We start from the raw sequence: 20,770 nt of genomic DNA, 5'->3' as shown, positions 1-20,770 counted from the left end.
GAACACAGATTCCAGAAACTATGCAAACAGAGACAACTCATGTCATCACTATCAGTTCTGTGGCTTAATGCTTGAAATTTCAGCAAAAAAGAAAAAGTTACAACTACTACTACTACTACTAATAATAATAATAATAATAATAATAACAATAATAATAATAATCTTTTACTATATGCTTCTTCTGATAAATACAGAAAAGGCTTCAAGCCCTTGTCCTTGAGACAGGGATACATTGCAAAGAGTGGACAGTCAACTCCCTCAATGCTATACTCACTGAGACTAAATAGACGTGAACTCCTGCAGCTGCCCAGGTGCTGTGGGTATACACGAAGGGGCTCTGTTCTTTGTGTACAAAGCTGCTGTCAGTCTCTTTTTTCTGTTTCAACAAATGGAACAGATGATACCTACAATGAGAACCACCCATGGGCTTGCCCACAGTGAGAAGAAATTCCCCAGCTTGCTAACCACAACTGTGTCATTTTCTATCCTCCCTCAAGAAATTACACAGGACTTAGAGTAAAAATGACATTACTATAAAAGATGTAATGAGGTGACAGCTTTAAGTTTGTTTTACATGGATATTAAATAATACTGAATCTTCATAAATAACTTCTTATTTGGAGAATTTGTTATGATACTGATGCAAATAACTCCAATATTTAGTAGCAGCTTGGAGAAAACTCATTCATTTCCTCAATGATCTCCCAGCCTGGGAGAACCTTCCCTGCGTAGAAAGCCATTCACCAGGTAAACAGCTGAGCAGATTTCCTTGTGCAAATGAATACTGAATAAAAATCTCTTTAATGAGAATAATGAGGATGGTGATCAGAGCCAATTATTTCAAGCTTCATAATTTGTATATTAACTAAACATCCTCATAATTAAGCAAGTTAGCCCAGGGATATACCATTCATTACAGGCTCTAGTGTTTCTTTGCTTCTGAAATTTCTGCTTTCAAACATTCCTATGAATGGGAAGCCAAGAAGAGAAGTTTTAAACAACTTTAGGCTATTATTAATCTATTATCATAGTTATAACAAGGAGTCTAGGGGTAAGCTGACTAGAGTGACTGCTATGCCTCCCAAGAACTGGGTAGGCTTTTTATCTCTCTGCTGTGTGTGGCCTTTAGGTGGGTTCATCTCCTTGGGACTCCAAGATGGCCACTCCATAGTTCAATCTTGAGGGAGGAAAAGGGAAAGACTGGGAGCAGAGGGAGTAACAAGTTGAGACACTTTCCAATGTGTCAACAATCTCTACTAGCACTTTTCAGTTCTATAATAGTGATCCTAAGTGTCCTGGGTTACTTCCAGTTGCAAAAGATTGTAGAGGCTGTAGAGTTTTTAGAGCAAAGAGGCCGAAAAGTAGAAATGAAAAGGCAGGCAAGCCGTCAGCACCATCTTCTATCTCCCTGAGTGCAGAAGGGTAAAGAAGGACTATCATTGACAAATTCTAGAAGTTGCTTTTTAAAAATCTGCACTCAATTCTCCAACTAAGGTCATCAATGCCTATTTGAAAATGACGTGAACATAAAGACACATGCTTGGCAACAGTCGACCAATGCAGACACAAGTATCCATGTCTGTAAAGAAGCACAAGGTAGACACAGATGAACCTGAAAAACAGACAGCTGCCTGAAGCAATCTAATGGGGTGAGGACAAGGGTCCTGTAAAAGATGAAAGAGAGTTGAAAGGTGGTTTCTACTGTTTTAAATTGTTTTGTTCCTTGTTTATCCCTATAGTACCATTGTTCGTTTTATTTAACCTTCTGTTTTGCCCAGATCTTATGATTTAAAAAAAAAGAGTTCTAACAAAGATAACCCAGTAACATATTTCTCCTATCTTGTCAGGGCCTCCACTACTCTGTCCAGTACAGACCTTCTTTATAAGGGTATTATAGGGGTTATTTAGATATCAAACATGGTTTGACATCTGACAATCAGGCAATTCCCAACTCCCACATTAACAAGGACAACAATCCTGGAATTAGCAGTTTGTCGTCACTTTTGAGGATAATGTTTATGAGTGAGGAACAACCCCTTCTTCCAAAAAACACACAGATTATCTCCAGGGCCAGCAACAGTTAAAAATTGTTTAAGCCCAAGATAAGACTTTTAGATAGGTCATAAGTTCTTTTTTTTTTTAATTTACTTTATTTATATGAGTACACTGTAGCTATCTTTAGACACACCAGAAGAGGGCATCAGATCCCGTTACAGATGGCTGTAAGCCACCATGTGGTTGCTGGGAATTGAACTCAGGACTTTTGGAAGAGCAGTGCTCTTAACCGCTGAGCCATCTCTCCAACCCCCGGTCATACGTTCTTAACGTTTGTGGAAAGAGTTGATGGAGTCTTAACATATAAAACCAAATTGTGAAAATCTAAACATTTGATTAATATGAAATTTCTCAAAATATTGTTAATCATTAGAAAAATTTCAGAGGTAGGAGGAATGACTCAGAAGTTAAAAACACTGACTGCTCTTCCAGAGGACACAGATTTGTTTCCAGTACCCACAAAGCCACTCACAACTCTCTGTAACCCCAACTCCAAAGGATCTGATACCTAATTCTGGCCTCCACAGGCACCAGGCACACACATAGCACACAGACAAATGTGCAAATGAAACACTAATATGCATAAATAAAATAACTGTTTTAATTTAAAAAGAAAGAAAATGTCTATAAGTTATTCCACCCAAAATAAAAATGACAACTTATTGATATTCACAGTGATCCTCTCAGTAACTCCAGACAGAAGTTATCCAGTTTTTAACATAAATAGAAATACTGGTTTAATAGCTTTTACTGCTTTTTTTGTATAAAAATGAATCACCCATGCTTATAGATTGATAGGCCAAGGCAGTAAGCATATCATAAAAAATGATTCTCTCAGCAGAATACAGTTTTAAGTTTGAGAGTTTAGACTCCAGTCTTCCTGCTAGGATTCCAAAATGCTTATTCTCCACTGTAAGCACCAGGGTTCACCGTTCTTTGCTTTGAGTCATTGTTAACAGGCATCTTTTTTTTTTTTTTTTTTTTTTTTGGTTCTTTTTTTCGGAGCTGGGGACGTTAACAGGCATCTTAACGGTCTTTGTCCAAAATGGATTTAGAGAATGCTTCTCGATCCGATAAGATCTTGTGTTCTTATCTCTCACATCATCAGTCCTCTGAAGTAAGTAAATACTCTACTGACTTCTGCTTTTTTATCAAGTAGATTGATAAATCTGAAATGTAAAATTACAGGATGGAGCAAGAGTGTGTTCTACCTTTAGGTTACCTCATATGCTAAAACCATCGTTTCCGTGAAAGCCTGCTATAAAGCATAGGAAGGGGCCTGAAGAGATAGCTCCGTGTAAGAGAACACTGACTGCTCTTCCAGAGGTTCTGAGTTCAATTCGCAGCAACCACATAGTAGCCCACAATTATCTGTAATGAGATCTGATGCTGTGTCTGAAGACAGCATACTCACATACAAAAAGAAAAAAAGAACAATGAGACAATTAGTCTTCAAACCTTCAGGGAAAACAGATTTTTTCCCCCCATGTTCAAAACCAAAACAGAACAGCGCAGTGGTAAAATAAACATAGCATACAATTTACCATCTTCACCGGCCAATCTTGGTTGTCAAGTTAATGGGGTTTGGAATTGCCTAGATGTAGCACTAGGAGGGCATCTCGAGAGTGGCTTAATCAATGAAGGAAAACCCAGGCTTGAAAGTAGGTCAGGTAGAGTCCTGGAGTGAATACCAAGGGGAAAAGTTGCTTGTAAAAATTTACCGCTGTTTCCTGGTCTGAGCAGGTATGAACAAGCAAGTGTGTCTGTGTGTCTGTCTGTCTGTCCGTCCATCCTCCTTCCCTACCATGATGCTCTAGGTCTTCAGACTGTGACAGAAATAAACCCTTCTTTTCCTAAGTTATTTTTACATGCTGTTTTTATTGAAGAAGTGAGCAAAATTAACAAATGTGTCCTCTTTAACTATCACCCAGCACCGCCACCTACCTCCAAACCACTAGACAGTCTTCACCTTCTCTACTCGCTAAATAGCAACTTGGACTTGGCGCCCCTGCCTTCTCCCCAGGCTACACTTTTACTTCCTGTCTCTGTGAGGCGGACTAGTCTGTAAGTGGAATCACATGGCTGGTATTTATCCTCTCCTGATTGATTTATTGAACTAGGTTTGCCTTCAAGGTTCATGTGTGTTGTGGTGTGCATTAGAAAGCCCTTTCTTTTAAAAGCTGAACGTCCCACAGTGTGTGCCCACCCTACTTTGTTTGTTCACTGTGTATCTATAAGTACTTGAGTTGCTTCTCTTTTTTGACTTTGGGAAATCTTGTTGCTAAGAGCAACTGTGCACAAATACCTCTTTGAATCCTTGTTTTCAACTCTTCTGCTTCCTGTTATTTTTTTTTTTTTTGGAAGAAAGCTGAATGTGGGTGTTCATTTTGTACACAAGGGGGGAAAACTCCAGGAATAGTCAGGAAAACTTCCCACAACTAAAAAGAACAGAGCGAGAGTGTTGGGCAATATAAAATATAGCTTTGTCTCTGGCTTCCCAGATTTCTATCCTATGAGACTGGATTACTTTCCAGTTTCCTCATCTGTGAAACGAGGGCACTAAGGATGCGATTATCAAGTCTAAGCACCGAGCAGCTGAGAACTGTGGTTTGCAAAGCTTACACTATGGTGTTTATGCTGCTTCAGGACCAAATCCAAAATTAGAAGCACTGTTTTTAAAGTTCACTCTTCAAGGTGTGGTTAAAGAAAATTTAACCCAGTTAAAGAAAATTTAAGGAGAAATTAAGATTTATTTTTAAAAGCCTTAAGGTTTTCCAACTGACACAGTTGAGAAGAAAATTAGGGCACCAATTCATCAATTCATCTCAGGTAGTAAGCTTTCTGGAAGAAGAAAGACATTCATCTGTACACTGAAGTGCTAGTCCTCAAGATTAACCACCACCTTGTTCTTCTTAAAATAGAGCTTGACAGAGTCAGAGGGATGGATTCGAAATCAGAGTGGATTCCCAGCATCCACTTGGTGGCTCATAACTGACTATAATAACTCTAGCCCCAAGGGACCCAATGTCCTCTTCTGGCTTCTATAGGCAGCACACATGTGCAAGGTGCACAAAATACAAGTGGGCACACACATACACACTTAAGAATACATTCTATACATTTAAATAAAGTTTAACTAAAAGAACATTACATTATTGAAATGAGGTTTTTCAAATTTAATCTTAGACTTTTAGGATGTGTGTTTCTCTCTCTCTCTCTCTCTCTCTCTCTCTCTCTCTCTCTCTGTGTGTGTGTGTGTGGTGTGTGTGTGTGTGTGAGTGTGTGTGTGTGTCAGAGAGAGAGAGAGAGAGAGAGAGAGAGAGAGAGAAGAGCAAGTGTGATAATGTTGGTATCTACATTTTGTAATAAATAGCTTCAACTTGTTGATTTTACCAAATTTGGAAGACTACTTGGTTCACGTATATTAATAATTACTTTCCTCTTTGTTTTCTGTAAATAAAACAGAGTTTATTTATGTCTGTCATTCTATAATGTTACCCAAGCCAACGTCCCATTCAGGGATCAAAGCCAGTTGTCCTATGCCTTTAGCCCCTGGAGGAACACCCAGGTTCTACTCTCCCTAGAGCAGGGAAATAGAGAGTGAAACTGTGTTTCTCCAGAATGAAAGTTATGGCAACTCCTGTAGCCGTCTACATTTTGTGATGCCGGGAAGGATGCAGGGAGGAACGGTTCTGGTTGCAGTGGTTACCCATAAGCCAACACCTGCACTTTTTTTCATCTAAAGCATAACACTACCCATCCCTTTCTGCTTCCATTCCTGCAAAATGTCCATGGTGTGGCATCATGTTCAGTCTTTGAGCCGTGGCCTGGGGATATCTTCTTAACTTCCGTGTCTCGGTTCCCTCCTCTGTAACCAGAGAGTCTTGTTTCACCAGTGCCTTTGTGCATCCTGTAAGAAGACAGTGACATCGCTGGCTGTGTAAGTGGCCCACCAAGAGCACTGGGAAGCTGTCGGTGATGACTGCCATTTTGTCCTCTGCACCCTTGACCCTGACCCTCTGTCAGAGCTTACCCCCACTACCTCTGCTGATGATAGAACTCTCGTGTCCCTTCTAATTCTGAACCTCTTTCCTGGCTCCAGGCCCTTGAAGCTTGCCTAATGCATTCAGGCACTGATTCCACAGTCTGACGGATTTCCAAAGGGAGCACCGCCCTTTCTTATCACATTCTCCCAAACCTCTGTCCTACTTCCTTGTCCAGCTGCCCAGCATGGCTCCAACACTAACACCATTTAAGGTTTGGGCATCAAAAGCTCTCTTTTTACAACCTGACCTGAGGAGACTGGCTGAGGCGCGTGTGGCTTGGCTGCTGTCTGAAACCCCAGAAGACTGGAGCTCCTGCAAACCCTCGCACCACTCTTCCCCCAGTCGGTTCCGTAATAATTTCGGGCTGAAGCCATGTCTCTTGCCCTGAATCACAGGATTTCAGCCACAGAGCCAGGAACCGGAGCCAGCTCTCGGCTTTCCCATGGTTCTGTTCTACCCACTCAACAATAATGCCAAAAAGGGGGGGGAAAAAAAGGCTCAGACATTTCATCAAACCTGTCTCTTCTGTCAAATTGCGTTATTGTCAAATTGTGTAAGACTTATGTAAACACTCTCGCTTCACACACGGGGTTCCACAAGTCCATGTTGCTGTGTGTTTCTCACTCTGCAGGTTTCTTATGGATGGGCATGTAAAAAGTGCCAAGATTTCAGACTTAAGAAAACACTTACAGGGCAGCCGTCCAGTGGTATTACAGTCAGCTTGTGCCCAGAGGCACAGAGCAGATCGTAGCAGGACCTGCTGGGTGACACTCATTACCTACTGAGCCGGGCAGCCCAGTGGCAGCGCTAACCTCTCCGCTGTCCGACTTTTGAGGTGTGTTTTTTATACTTCCCAGCTGCGTATTTCTTCCTTCTGTCTCTCCTCATCACTTTGTCTTCCCGCTCCGTCACTCATCCTTCACAAGAGCCACTCTTTTCTCCTTCACTGCCCCCTCCTTTGGGTCCCTTCCTCTCTGTTAACTAACTCCACTGCAAGCTGGTGGATTTGTTTGAAATGATGTCTGAGAAAGGGTACTCCCACTGACAACTTTCTACAAACAGCCACATCCATTCACACGGAAGGACTCTCCTTATATCTGATGGGTGTTCATAACGTGGCTGGGTTTGCATTGGATTTCCTGTAACTGAAAGTTGGGGTTTTCCTCTGACTATTACTAACTAATAATCATTAAATTAGCTTTCACTACGATAAAATGAAAGCATTAAGTTGATTATTAAACAATTTAAGGTGGGCTCACCATGGCATATTGGTGCAAATTAATAGGCCGTAGCATAAAAATGAAGATGCCAAATGTCTAATCATGAGCAGCTTTAGAATGCAGCAGCCAATGTTATAATTTATATAGGCCACGCCGATTAAGACACTGTGCTACACAGACAGACTTCCCAGCTTCCCGTTTATTTTCTAGCCGTCCTAGCTAACTTAGAGTTCCCTTCTTAATCTTAACCTGCCTTCCCATTCTTTCGGGAAATGCATGGTTTAGGTTAATTGAGACCAGGAGCGTTAGTATTGGTTTCTGGAAACAGCCTGCGCCTCAGGTGGGAGGGCAAGGTGGAGCCTGATAATTTGCTTATCTAATGGGTTCTGGGTGAGACTGCCCAGTCTAGAGACCACAGTTTGATTTTGATGCTGAAGACCTTGCTTTTAATGCTGTAGCCTTCACCTGCTGCTCTGACTGAGCCTCCCTGTGTGGCCCTTCCTGAGAACCTACTCTGAAGGTGGAAATCTTCTCTTCGCTTTCTTAGGGATGTCTTCTCTCTACTGAGATGGTGTCTGCTGCTGAAACTGCACACCCACACCTTCTCCATGCTGTGGAACATCCTAAAGGACCTCGGGGTTTTTTTCCTTTGTGGAGCGTCCTATAAGGCCTTTGGATTTCCCCCATCCCTTGCTTTTTTGTGTGTTTGTTTGATTGATTTTTTTTCTTGCTATGAATTTGCTTGTGTATATGCTTACCTGTATTATTGCTTAATTATTCATAAATGTGAACAATTCGGTTTTTTTAAAAAAAATCTTCATCTTGGCTAATAGATTAAACAGCAAGATAACTGTTTTAAAACTTATTTTGGATGCTGTTTTGGAAAACCCTAGGAATGATTACTCAAGGAATCAGATTGCTGTGGTAGTGCTTTGGGAAGCATCGAATTGACCGTGTGGTGGATGAGTCCACAAGATTCTCTGCTGAGTGCTGAGGAAAGACCTTTTACCAGCACATCCGGAGGAGTTGAAAGCTTTCCACAGCACGGGGCTTGCTCCATACAACAAAATGAATTCCATAAGCCACACGCAAGTCAGTCAGACTCAGATGAGCGTGTGGGTTACTTGAGCTTCCTGCCCCTGTTTTGCTATGTCCAGAGGTGGATTTACCATCAGAGTCCATCAGACTCATCATCTACATCTCAACTACAGAGTATCCCCAACGCCAAGCTTCTTTGGCCATCTCTCTTTGTAAGTCTTAGAAGAGTAAAAATAAATAAATAAATAAATAAATAAATAAATAAATGTATCTTTTTTTTAACAGAGCCTACAAAACTGTGTGAACATCCAGTCCTGTGTGATTTGGATCAAGCCCTAGAGATGATGCATGTTTATCTACGTAAAACAAGTTAGGCAGCCGAGTCAGAAGAGTGACAAACTCAGAAATGAATGAGTGCCCTTCCCCAGCTGATTGCTTTTTTAATCCGGAAACGCAACTCTAGAACTATTTAATCAAATGAAGACACACGCCTTACAATTGAAAAATTGACTGCCATCTTACTCTTTCCTGAAAATGGGCAACATCAGTTTGTGTGTTCATTGATTTTTTGTGATTCGGGTCATAGATAACATTTCTTGAAACTAGGCCAGGACAATTACAATAGCAGTAACATTTGTAAATCAATGTGGATTTCTGATTGTTTGAGATGAAGGTCTTCCATTTATTGGAAGAACTGCAGTAAAACTCTGAGGAGGATCTACGAGAAACATTTAGACAACTCCACATCATTAAAGAAGGACTCACAGAAAGAAAAAGCTCATATTTTTATGACTGGACTGAAGAGCTACAAATCCTGAACCAACCCACATCTCACTGTTGGCTTAAGAAAAACATGGAGCTCAAGATGCAGCAATAACGCACTGTCTAACTCTGCTGCCCTAGAAGACACACGGATACAGCTTAGAAATGAGACTGACGGTGGGGTAGCGGGTAAAGGTGCCTATCATCGAGCCCCAAGCCCTGACTTCCAGAAGTGACTCCTAGAAGCTGTCTTCTGACGTGTGCACACACCTGTGCATCCATGCACACACGCAATAAGTACACAGGAAGTGATTTAACTTAGTTAAAGAATGACCTAGGGTTGGGGATTTAGCTCAGCGGTAGAGCGCTTGCCTAGCGAGCGCAAGGCCCTGGGTTCGGTCCCCAGCTCCGGAAAAAAAAAAAAAAAAAAAAAAAGAATGACCTAAAAGGCATAGCTGGCCCTTTGAAGTTTCTGGTCAAAGAGTGTGACTTACAGATACTGGAATAGATCTCGTGTTTACACAAATTTGTTTCAAAAACAAAAAGGAGTGTTTTCGTTCAAAGCAATTCCTCGTGAGCCATGTGTCATCACTGAGCTTCTGGTACTTGACCAATTCTTTCAGAAACTTGCTGTAAAACAAATGGCCATTAAACTCTCACAATGTCACAATAGAGAATTCTTATTATGACTCATTCTTAATGCAAAATTGGCTTAAATTACTATATTCATTGAGCGCGATTGCCAAACTCCATTTCATAAACAAAGTCATTTTCATAAGCAGTAAATCATAATTCAAATTTCTCTTCACTTTCATCAGATGCGCTTTTGCTTCCCATGTGTAAGATCTTAATTGTTTTTCTTCAAGCAGTCATTTTCATGAACAAAGATGTTCATTTCTAACCCTCATTCCTTGGAGGGGAGGCGGAAAGTGAGGGAGATGAAGTGAAATTGACATTATTTGGTACATTAGAAATTAGGCACACCGTATTTAAAGCCAAGAATCACAAGCTGTTAAACCTGGGCTTCAAAAATGGTATTTAGTAAAGCCATTACAGCTTAAGTTAAATATTTAAATGAAATAATAGCTGTGCGCTCAGTCCTTGAAGCAGAGACACCATTCCATAAATGTTAGTGGATGACATCACATTCTCACTTCCAAAGGTTTGTTCTGTGATTTTTGCTAAGGAGCTCAACAAGAAAAGACCCCCTTTATTTCCAAGAGTCTGTGCAGAACTTTATTCTCCTGAGAATAATGTTTACTTGAATTGAAAACTGGTGCATGTCAGAGAAAGCTCTTATTTATCCTGGGCTCCAAAAAAAAAAAAAAAAATACACAAAAGTTGACCCAAGCTTAGGGTTACCTGGAAGGTAAGAATGTGTCAGAGTTAATATCTCTGAGCTGTGGGATCTAACAACCAGTTCCCCCAATACGATTTCCAGAGATTCCCAGATATGATCCTGGCTTAGAAGTTGGGGATGTCAAGTCTCCAATCCAGACCTGCTGAATCAGAGCCCACCTTGAAACAAAATGCCCAGGTGGTCTTGCAAACACACCGAAATGTGTCTGATTTAAAATTTAACAAAAAAACAAAACTTGTTGAAGGCAACAGAGAATTGTCCCACAAATGCCATCCAGCAGGATTATTTTTAGCTGATAGAAGTTGAGAAGCGGGGCTGGGGATTTAGCTCAGTGGTAGAGCGCTTACCTAGGAAGCGCAAGGCCCTGGGTTCGGTCCCCAGCTCCGAAAAAAAGAACCAAAAAAAAAAAAAAAAAAGAAGAAGTTGAGAAGCTACTGGAACAGGAAGTATACCTTGGTGTTCTCTCTGCTGCCTAAAACAGAGAGAATATCTTTACCTTTGTAAAGACGGTTCCGTCTCCTTACCTGGAAGGGGCAACCTCTTAGGACTAGAAACAACGCTTGAGACACAAACTTGACTGCATATATTTCCAAGTCAACCCCCCCACCCCACCCCATGTACTCCCTTCAGGAACTCAAAGCACCATTTCATCCTTTCTGAACAAGTTTTCAGACTTTAAGGGGTTGATTTGTTAGCCTTTGTCATGCATGGCTTGATTTTCACAGCTGTTCCGTGAAGACCTTGTGCTCGATTCCGCAAGTCTCCTTTTACTTGATTGTTTGCCATTTGTCAGTTAATTTCCAGTTATCTTGAAGGGGGAGGTTTAGCTGGGTGTGGTGGTGCATGCTTTTAATTCCAGTACACAGGAGGCAGAAGCAGGCAGATCTCTGGGAGTCCGAGGCCAGCCCAGTCTACAAGCGAATTCCAGGACAGAAAGGACTATGCAGAGAAACCGTGCATTGGAAAAAAGAAAGAAAAAAAAAAGAAAGAAAGAAAGAAGAAGAGAGAAAGAAAGAAAGAAAGGAAGAAAAGAATACAGTTTTACCTCTCCTATGCTACTTTAGGATTAGTGCATGATTTACAAAAGGGACAAAGGACAGAAAACAATTTTGGGTATTTAAACATTTAACACATTCACTTAACACAAACCTGGTCCAATAAAGAGAACCCCCCCCAAAAAAATTGCTTGCTTCTAACGCATATAGTATGATTTATATTAAATCCACCTCCCATGCAAGAATAAGTGGGGTCTCTAACTGAATATTAGCATTTCATTCTCTACCCGAATTCTTAGCATTTCATGAGGGTTGCACTGAAGGGTCCAGGAGGCCGGTGTTCAGCTCTGCGCTGCCTTCTTTGCCATGCACAGACTCAAGCCAGCAGAGATGGAAAACACTCAGAAGAAGAATCGCATCTCTGTTGAACAAGCCCGAACTCTTTCTGTCAAAATACAACGGAGTGAGATAACAGTGTATACAGTATTTGCATTGTGTAAGGTATTTAAATAATTTAGAAGTGATTTAAAGTATCAGGGAGGATGTGTGTGCATTGTATACAAACACTGCTGTTTTGTAGAAGGAACTTGAACATCAGCAGATGTGGGCACCAGAGAAATGGGGGCGGTTCCTGGAACCGGTCCCCTCCCACTCCCCACCTCCCCGGATATCGGAGAATGCCTGTAGTGGAATAGAGATTGCTTCTGAATTTAGAACAGAAGCTTCTGTCTTTCTACTCTTCTAGACTTCCTGCTGGCTAAGAGCACCCCCTTGCCTCGAGGTATTGATTATAGCCAGAAATAAATCAGAAACTTCTGTGCCTGCTTGAGTTAAGAGAAATCAGACTTCCCACTCTTGACAGCTCTGCCCGGGCTGAGAGCTGCACCCAGCCAACACCAATCATCTATAAACAGAAATGAGAAAGCATTCTCCCAGCAAGGCCACAGCCATTGAAAGCATTAAGTGAAGGCCGCGCTCAATCCCAGAATTAGCAACAGCGGCAGCAGCAGCACTTGGCCACATCTAGACTTATTTAATCAGAAACTTAGGGGGCGACAGGGCCCAGTAATCAGAGTGTTAGCCATGCTTCCAGCTGATTCTCATGCAAGCTAATCACTGAGCTAATGAAGGCTCTTCCTCCACGCACTGCGCTCCTCCCATGAACTGGCGCATTTCTGAACCTCTTAACTCATTTATGCTTCCGCACCAACCCTACGAGATAGGAACCATTTTAAACTGTTTTACGGATGAAGGCCAGTACAGAACCAGGCATGAGGCTTAGGTCTATGACTCCAGTACGTGGGAGGCTGAAGCAGGGGAATCATGAATTGAGACCAAAGAAGGCTGGGGCTGGGGCTGGGGCTGGGGCTGGGGCTAAGATGATGGCACAGAACCTGCCATCCAAGTCTGGAAACCCGGATGTGGTCCCAAGAATCCACATTAAAGGCTGGATATTGTGACACTCTAATTCCAGCACTCCTACCAAGACTTGGGGGCAGAGCTAGAACAAGGACCTAGAAGGTCAAGGGACAGATAGCCTTGAGTATGCTGCAGAGATAAGAGTCTGCCTCCACACAGGCAAACAGTAAAATGTGTAAACAAATTCTAAAAGTTGTCCTCCAGTCTCCACAAGCCCACTATGGATATGATTTAAGCAGCAGAAAGTTCCTTGGCAGATGGGGACTAAGGAACACTGCAGAGGCACACCCTGCATGGTGTTTCACGTGAGTGGATTACTCGACGAGAGGGGTACTTAGAGGTTGACTCTGACCCAGGGTGGAAGGTAAAGAGGGTGGAAATGAGAAGCTACTGGCTCTTTAGAAGAGTGTCTACACAGAGAGAACACCAGACTCATGGAGACTGAAAAAGTGTGTTGCATTTTCAAGACTGATGAGGACATGGCCTGCTGTCCCTAAGTAACTGAAAGTGGACTTAGGGGTGAGCTTTTCCAACAACAATGGCTCATACTTATGCCCATATACACACAGCACACACAACACACACACAACTTTTTTTTTCTTTTTAAAGGAAAAGGAGTCAGATACCAGGGGACGCGCCTTTAATCCCAGCACTTGGTACGCAGATGCAGGTGGATCTCTGAGTTTGAAGCCAGCCTGGTCTACATTGCAAGTTCCAGCCAGAGATCCTATGTCAAAAACAGAAAGAGGGAAAAATATACATAGTGAGTGAGGATGGGAAATGAGTCAAGTCTTAGGAGTTGTACAGTGAGGGTACTTGGGCATCGTGGTGGGTGCTGTGCTCGTGAAACCTGTGGAGAGGAACCGCTAAGAACAAGACCAAGCATACAAGGGAAGATGAACGAGGCTCATTTGAATATGTAAAGATGAATGAGGCTCATTTGAATATGCAAAGAAGTAAACTAAGGACTTAGAGCACTGCAAGGTTGCTTTCTCTTACAGACAGCCGGATGATGTTACAGCTGAGGATGTCTCAACTTCTCCTCACACAAGCTGCTTTGTGAACATCCCTGAAACATGGTTAACAATCCAGGGACGAAGGCAAACAAAGCCAGATGCTTTTGGGGGGCTTACAAGAAAGTGAAAATATATAGCAAGAGACCAGATCTTGGGTTCGGATTCCTTCTTAGAAAACCTGACCTAAGACTGAACTCGAATTAACTAACGAGCTGGCATCTAACACCAGTTCTAGGAGACTCCTCAACCAGTCACTGTCTAGCGCCAGTTTCTGGGTTACTCAAAACACTTCCAGGTTGCAAGCCTGCCCCTGACACTTCACTTCCTAGCAACCACCAATCCGGAGGAAAACGGTAGTTAAGTTTCTGATTTGGCTCCCAGCACCAGTCAATTATGTTAAAGGTCAATAAAACTCCATAGTGGCCCCCCAGTCAGATATGTGCCAGGCTAGAACCCCCCTCGATTGCTTACCATTTTCTATAAAACATTGTCCGGCCGAGAGCTTGGGGCTTCAGCCTCCCATTCTGCTGCGCCAGAGATGGCGGCGTAGCCCAAGCTCCGGCTTGTAAATGAATAACCCTAGTGCGATGGCATCGGAATTGGCTCCTTGATGGTCTTTCGGGGTTCACAAACGAAGCAAAACAAGGGCACCCACTTGGATCTAATTTGGAGACAATTTCAGTGCAAATCCAGTACATACAAATGAGAGACACTGTTTTACTAAAATAATGCCTCTGTTTCTGAAATTTTCAAATTAACTGAGCAGAGTGGATTACTTTCGTTCGCAAGTCAACCTCTGAGCAGTCAGTTCAGAGGTCAAAGAGTATCCTTCGTTTAAGACCCACTCTGCCAGTTTCTGACTCAGTAAGAAGGAAAACCACATATGAGCACAGATAAATGAAGAGCATGAAGGTGACTGGAGTTTAAAACATCAGATCTCTATCTAGTCTCCAAAGTCTCGCTCTGGGGGATCATTTAATTTCCCCTATCCTCAGAAGGGGGAGCAACCTTAACAATATAGGTAGCAATTATCAGAATATTATAGTGTCAGAACACAAAGAACAAAAGGAAAGGGAGTATAAGCTTAAAGATAAAACTATCAACAAGATCAGCGTTTGTGAATATATGTGAGTGGATATTTGTTAAAAATTGCATCTTTGTCTGCAATACGAAAGGCTTCCAACATCAGCAGCACTTGTCTTCTGCCCTTTAGGATTTCATTGATGACGGTTGTGGGGATTTTAATCAGCTTCTACGTGAACTTTCTTCTTTCCACTGAAAAATAGTATGTTGCTTCCATTCTCAAGCCACATAAGTCATTACGAGCCAATAACTTCTGACCTAATAGCATTGTTAAATGAAAGACTTTTACATTTTGCAATACCAGAAATAAGCTTGATGCATCCTATTTTCTCAACAGTTTAGAAAAGAAGTAGAAATGGACATTTTAATTAATGTTTGGAAACTTTTCACCTCCTTTCAGTCTTGCTGAAAACCTGCCAGGCAGGTATTTTAACATGACTTCCTGTTTCTCCTTGAATTTTTATCCCAGCAATGTGCAACCCAAAGACATCATTTGGTTAAAGGATTTTCAGAGAACAGGGTTTTAAATGCCTGCGTGATTCTGTCCAGTTGCACGAGGTGTCAGAGCAGGGGTAGGAAGTAATTACTGAGTGTCCTAGTGGTTTGACAGTTGGGTAATAGGTCAAAAGGAAATGCTACAGCTTCTATGAAGTTACTCTAAAACCTCTAATTAGAATGTACATTTTGACAGGCTGGTGAGACAGCTGAATGGATAAGGGTGCTTGGTACCAAGGCTGATGACCTGACTTCAATCTTAGCACCCCACCCCCCCAAGGTGGGAGGACTGACTCCCACAAATTGAAACTGTGAGCCACAATAAATCCTCAATTCGCCCTTATCAAATCAAAGCCTGGCAAAATAGGTCATAAATACCTACTGGGACTTCTAAACCAAAGGCTCACAGGCTGGGTTGCAGGATGTAATCCAGTCTGCCCTGTTAATATAAATTTTTGCAAAGACAAAGACAATATTTTAGTAAAAACTTTGTCTCAAGGACAATTTCCACAAATTTTCCTCTGACTTCCTCATGCTAACTAACACACACACACACACACACACACACACACACACACACACACACACACACGCATGCACTAAATTAATTGACTACTTGACTTTTTAAATTTACATTTGGTACCCTACCTCTTGGAAAACTGTTCTTCATCTCTTTTCTTCAATGAAACTATATCTGTCCTACATAACGACGACCACAGAATCCTAATCATCCCAAGAGCCCTGGAGACTCAGCTTTCTTCCCCTCACTCCATACTCAGGGAAACTGATGCTCAGAAATGCAAAGTTCCCTTGTTTGTTTGTTTGTCTGTTTTACAGCCTTGAAGCTCACAGTTGCGGCATGATTCCTGACACAGCATTCCCTACCTCTCCAGTCCATGAGAGCTTGGTGAGCACTGACCACTTCTTTGAGGAACTCTGCAGGGTCCATTTGCCTCAGCACAGTGCTCAGAGGAAACACTGCTACTGATCCAATGAGTGTATGCTCCTGTTTTGTGCCGTTTGCATCTCTGTGACAATTTAAGGGAAGAAGAACTTATTATAGCTCTTAATTTTAGAGACTCATTTCTTGGTCAACTCACAGCATCCCTTTCAGGACTGATGAGAGGGGAATCAGAGATGGAGATAAGATGTATCTGTTCTTCAAAGGAGTACTTCTGGTGACCTAACTCCTCCAATCAAACTTTCCCTGTTAGTATTTTCACCACTTCCCAATAATGTTCATAATTATGGATCCTCAGGGCCAGATAGATGACCAGATCACTCCTTTAAAAACTCACCTCTGAATATTGCTTGTATCAAGGTCAAGCCTCTAATGCATTTGCTGGCTACTTTATACTGAAACTGTAGCAGAATTAGAGACATAATTTCAGAAAATTTAAAATCCAATTATTTTCCATAAAAAGGGGTTAAATAGACCTGTAAATGCTTTTAGAACCTTGTTGGAGGAGGATGGGTCACTAGGGAATGGGTATAGGCATTTCTGAGTTGTAGTGTTGCTGATATTCCAAAATAACTGAGACCTATCAATAATCAATTCCAGGTTACCAGGGTGAAACTTCTGAACATGGAGGTAGGAAGATATGATAGAGTAAACGATTGGAATTAATATTTTTATCATATAGTATGTTCAAATAACCTCAAGAGTACAGGTAACAGGAAATAATCTGGAAGTAGGGGGGGTTGATGTATTTTCCTTGTTTTAATAAAGATTTATTTAATCACAAGTTTGCATACTTTGATTTCTAAAATAAATGACTATTTAAGTACTAACTTGCCACAATCCTAAAAATGTAATAAGTAGTTCTTTCAATAATTTTTTCTGCTTGTTGGAATTGTTCTGGCTTATGTAATGGCCACATTTGTCCCACTGGAGAAATTACTAGTGAGTACTGTGGCTCTGGAAAACCCTATCAGCATTCTGAGAGAGAGAGAGAGAGAGAGAGAGAGAGATCAGAATGCTTTTACTTCTACTATACAAAAAGATCAGGGCATATATTTCAGAGGAAAAAAATCAAAATTATTCAAGTCACATTGGATGATTTTAGAAACTTGGTGAGCAATTAAGACTTATGAAAATATTTCTGAGTTGGCTAAGTATCACAAAAGACAGTGGTGTTCCCTCGTACTTGTACATATTTATTATAACTGACAGATGAAAACAAACTTTAGCCAATTTCCTGGAAAACATGATGGCCTAATTTAACCTATTTGTGATTATGGTCTAAGGACTGAGTTCTAACATTATTACATTTGCATATTGAACTATAAATAGTGGAAAACATCCATTATGTTTATGATCTTCTGTTGGCTGAAGTATCTCCTCAAATGAGTTTTGTATAACAAGATAAATTCAAAATTAATAATAGAAGTAACTAGGAAAGTGACACATTGTAAATGGACTTCCCTGATTCAAAGGAGGTTTTCGCCTGTGCACACATCCCCTCAGCAGCCGCTAGTTCTACAAGGAATCCTTCAACTGCACACAAAATCCCAAACAAACAAGCGACAAAACGGACTTCCTACCAAATTCATACAATTGTTCTCTTGCCGTTATTCCCTAGACAAGGAGATGATTTATTTATACTTTATTAATAATCTAGAGATGATTTAAAGTATACAGGAAGCTAGGTATAGTTTATATGTAAACACTAGATAGAGCCTGTTATACAAGAGCCTAAAGCACCTGTCCATCTCTGTAATGGTAAGAAATGAGAGGGAGTCCTGAACCCCATGGATACTCATGGATACTCAGGGACAATACCTCTCACTCTATCAAAGCATGGTTTCCGGTATGGTAAGATGTTGTCATTGCTATTGTTTCACTGTTTCATGAGACCAGGTCTCCTGTAGTCCAGGCTGGCTAGCCCTGAATTCCATTATATGGCCAGAACTTCTGATCGACCTGTCTGCCCCTTCTGAGTGCTGGAACTCCAGGTGTGTGCTACCACACCAGATTTGTTGTTATTTTGGAGCCTTGTTTTGCAATATAATTAACTCCAAAATTATGTTTGAATGAAAAAGAAAAGAATCCCCAAAGCAATTATCCACTTCACAACAAAAAAGAATGCTTGAACAAGCAAGCTTTTCCAGGAGGGCTGGCTTTGCTCCTTGGTTTTTCCTAGCAGAAGTTGAAGTGTCCTTGTACTTTGTAAAGGTCATTATTTCATGGTTGTTATGCAAAAGAATTTGGGTTTCTAGGGAATCTCTTCTGGTACTTTCAAAATGAAAGTGAATCTAAAATGTCCAAACTCTCTGAGACTGGCCAATCTATGACAATAACACCAATACCCATAAAAACTTGTAGGGTCCTATAAAGCAGCTGGCCTTGCATGACAACTTTGGCTAAAGGAAATAGATCTCGCTCGAATGCTTCCATTGGCTTATGCCCCATGGAATAATAAGAGACCGTCATCAACAAGCTATATCAACAAGCTATATCAACAAGCACAAATGAGTCCCACTGAGTGCCTGAAACTCAGTTAAGCACTAAGACTGTATACTTAGAATTCTAGCTTGCTTTCCACTGCTGTGATAAAGTCCATGGCCCAAGCAAACAGGGAAAGGAAGGGAAGGGAAGGGAAGGGAAGGGAAAGGGAAAAGGGAAAGGGAAAGGAAAAGGAAAAGGACTTATTTGGCATCATTTCCCAATCTCATTATTCAGAAAGCCAAGGTAAGATCTCAGGACAAGACTTCAAGGTGAGAACTGAAGCAGAGTCTACCAAGAAATGCTGCTTATTGCCCTGTACCCCTGGCTTGCCCAGGTTGCTTGGTTTGCTTTTTTAATTTAACCCCAAGTCCACCTTTCCAGGGATGGCATCACTCATAATTATCTGAGTATTCCCCTAATCAACCATCAGTCAAGAAACACCCCCACAGTGTTGCCTGCAAGCCAATATTCTCTTTTGAGGTTCCCTCTCGTTAGAAGACTCTCACTAACGTCAAGTTGACAAAATAAAACAACTAAGTAAAAGAGATGAACTCCCTCTCCTTACTGCAGGCTAGGGATATAATTCAACCTGGCCACGACTTAACATCGCAAGAAGGACTTACATGTTTGCTTCTGGTAATATCTGTAAATAATATAGTCATAGGAATGTATTGACAAGCTTGCAATCTTTTCTAAAGGTCAAGTATACTGAGCTATGATTTGCATCGTAGTAATTCACCTTTCTAAAGTGTAAAGTCGAATGAATACTGGCAAAACGCTACTACTACCATCGCAGAACTATAAGCTTGCCTTGTATAACTGATCACACTGTCTTGCGTTGTGAATGACCATTTTAAGTATTTAACCATTTATTATTTTGCAAATCCAAGCTTTAAATTTGTCAGCCTAAGAGTCTAAATATTTGTTAATGTTTCTATGCCTATCTTAGCCATACTTCATCTTTAACACCATATCATACCATCAAACAAGCCAGAGTATACTGGTTTCTTATGCTACGAGATCTTATCACAATTATGTAGGTTTCATACATAGCTTTACTTTTTAAAAAAAGGAGAAAGAAAACAAAAAAGGAAAGGTGCATGCATGATATAGTTTCTATATTAATAATTAAGTTGTATTTCTCTTACCCTATGCTAACCATACTCTTTCTTTAATATTCCCCAATGTAAGTGTGGAAAGATTACATGATATAGTATGTGCTAGTCGCTCTGGACATTCTAACTGTAAAGACAATGGCAAGGCCTTTTAGCAACCCCTCCTTGATCCCATTCCCACTTTATGCTGCTGGAAAAGAAGAGTTACTGAGGTTTTTTGTTTTTCTTTTCTTTTTTTTTTTTCTTTCGGAGCTGGGGACCGAACCCAGGATCTTGTGCTTCCTAGGCAAGCGCTCTACCACTGAGCTAAATCCCCAAGCCATGAGGTTTTTTGTTTTTGTTTTGTTTTGTTTAGCCATTGGTTATTTACATCATAGCAATAGTCCACCTTAAAGAAACTGGTCCCGGGGTTGGGGATTTGGCTCAGTGGTAGAGCGCTTGCCTAGCAAGCACAAGGCCCTGGGTTCAGTCCCCAGCTCCGGAAAAAAAAAAAAAAAAAAAGAAACTGGTCCCAACATAGGAAGGAAGACTCAGTCAATGGAATGAATGGCCAGGCAGGATTCCACAACATCACTCAACAAAGATTTGCACCAATGACAACAGTGGAAGGTACATCCATTCAGAGAATATTTCCCCAGTTCAGTTCTCCATGCACTCAGTGTGAATTGGTGCTGCATTCTCCATTTTCCCATGACTATAGATTGTCATCTTTGAGATG

The 20,770-nt window shown here is 41.2% G+C and overlaps 2 long non-coding RNA genes across 4 annotated transcripts in view; one reads left to right on the top strand and one right to left on the bottom strand.

Moving 5' to 3' along the window:
• The first annotated feature begins 4,355 nt into the window (after nt 1–4,355).
• On the top strand, nt 4,356–9,793 carry LOC134483025 (uncharacterized). Of its 3 annotated transcripts, XR_010059826.1 has the most exons (3): nt 4,356–6,936; nt 8,215–8,571; nt 8,645–9,793. It is a non-coding gene; the product is annotated as an uncharacterized LOC134483025 (long non-coding RNA). The 3 variants fall into 3 exon arrangements; XR_010059824.1 differs by lacking the exon at nt 8,215–8,571; XR_010059825.1 differs by lacking the exon at nt 4,356–6,936 and having other exon boundaries at nt 7,025–8,571.
• A 1,795-nt stretch (nt 9,794–11,588) lies between these two features.
• The window catches only part of LOC108348794 (uncharacterized), an 80,604-nt gene continuing 71,422 nt past the window's right edge, over nt 11,589–20,770 (bottom strand). The window contains exon 5 of the long non-coding RNA XR_005496361.2: nt 11,589–11,921. This is a non-coding gene — a long non-coding RNA (uncharacterized LOC108348794). The remainder of the gene's footprint in view (nt 11,922–20,770) is intronic.

Source organism: Rattus norvegicus, chromosome 18, assembly GCF_036323735.1.
Source record: "Rattus norvegicus strain BN/NHsdMcwi chromosome 18, GRCr8, whole genome shotgun sequence".
Classification (NCBI taxonomy): Eukaryota; Metazoa; Chordata; class Mammalia; order Rodentia; family Muridae; genus Rattus; species Rattus norvegicus.
The sequence above is the reverse complement of the archived record's forward strand: the minus strand, read 5'-3'. Positions and strand labels throughout refer to the sequence as shown.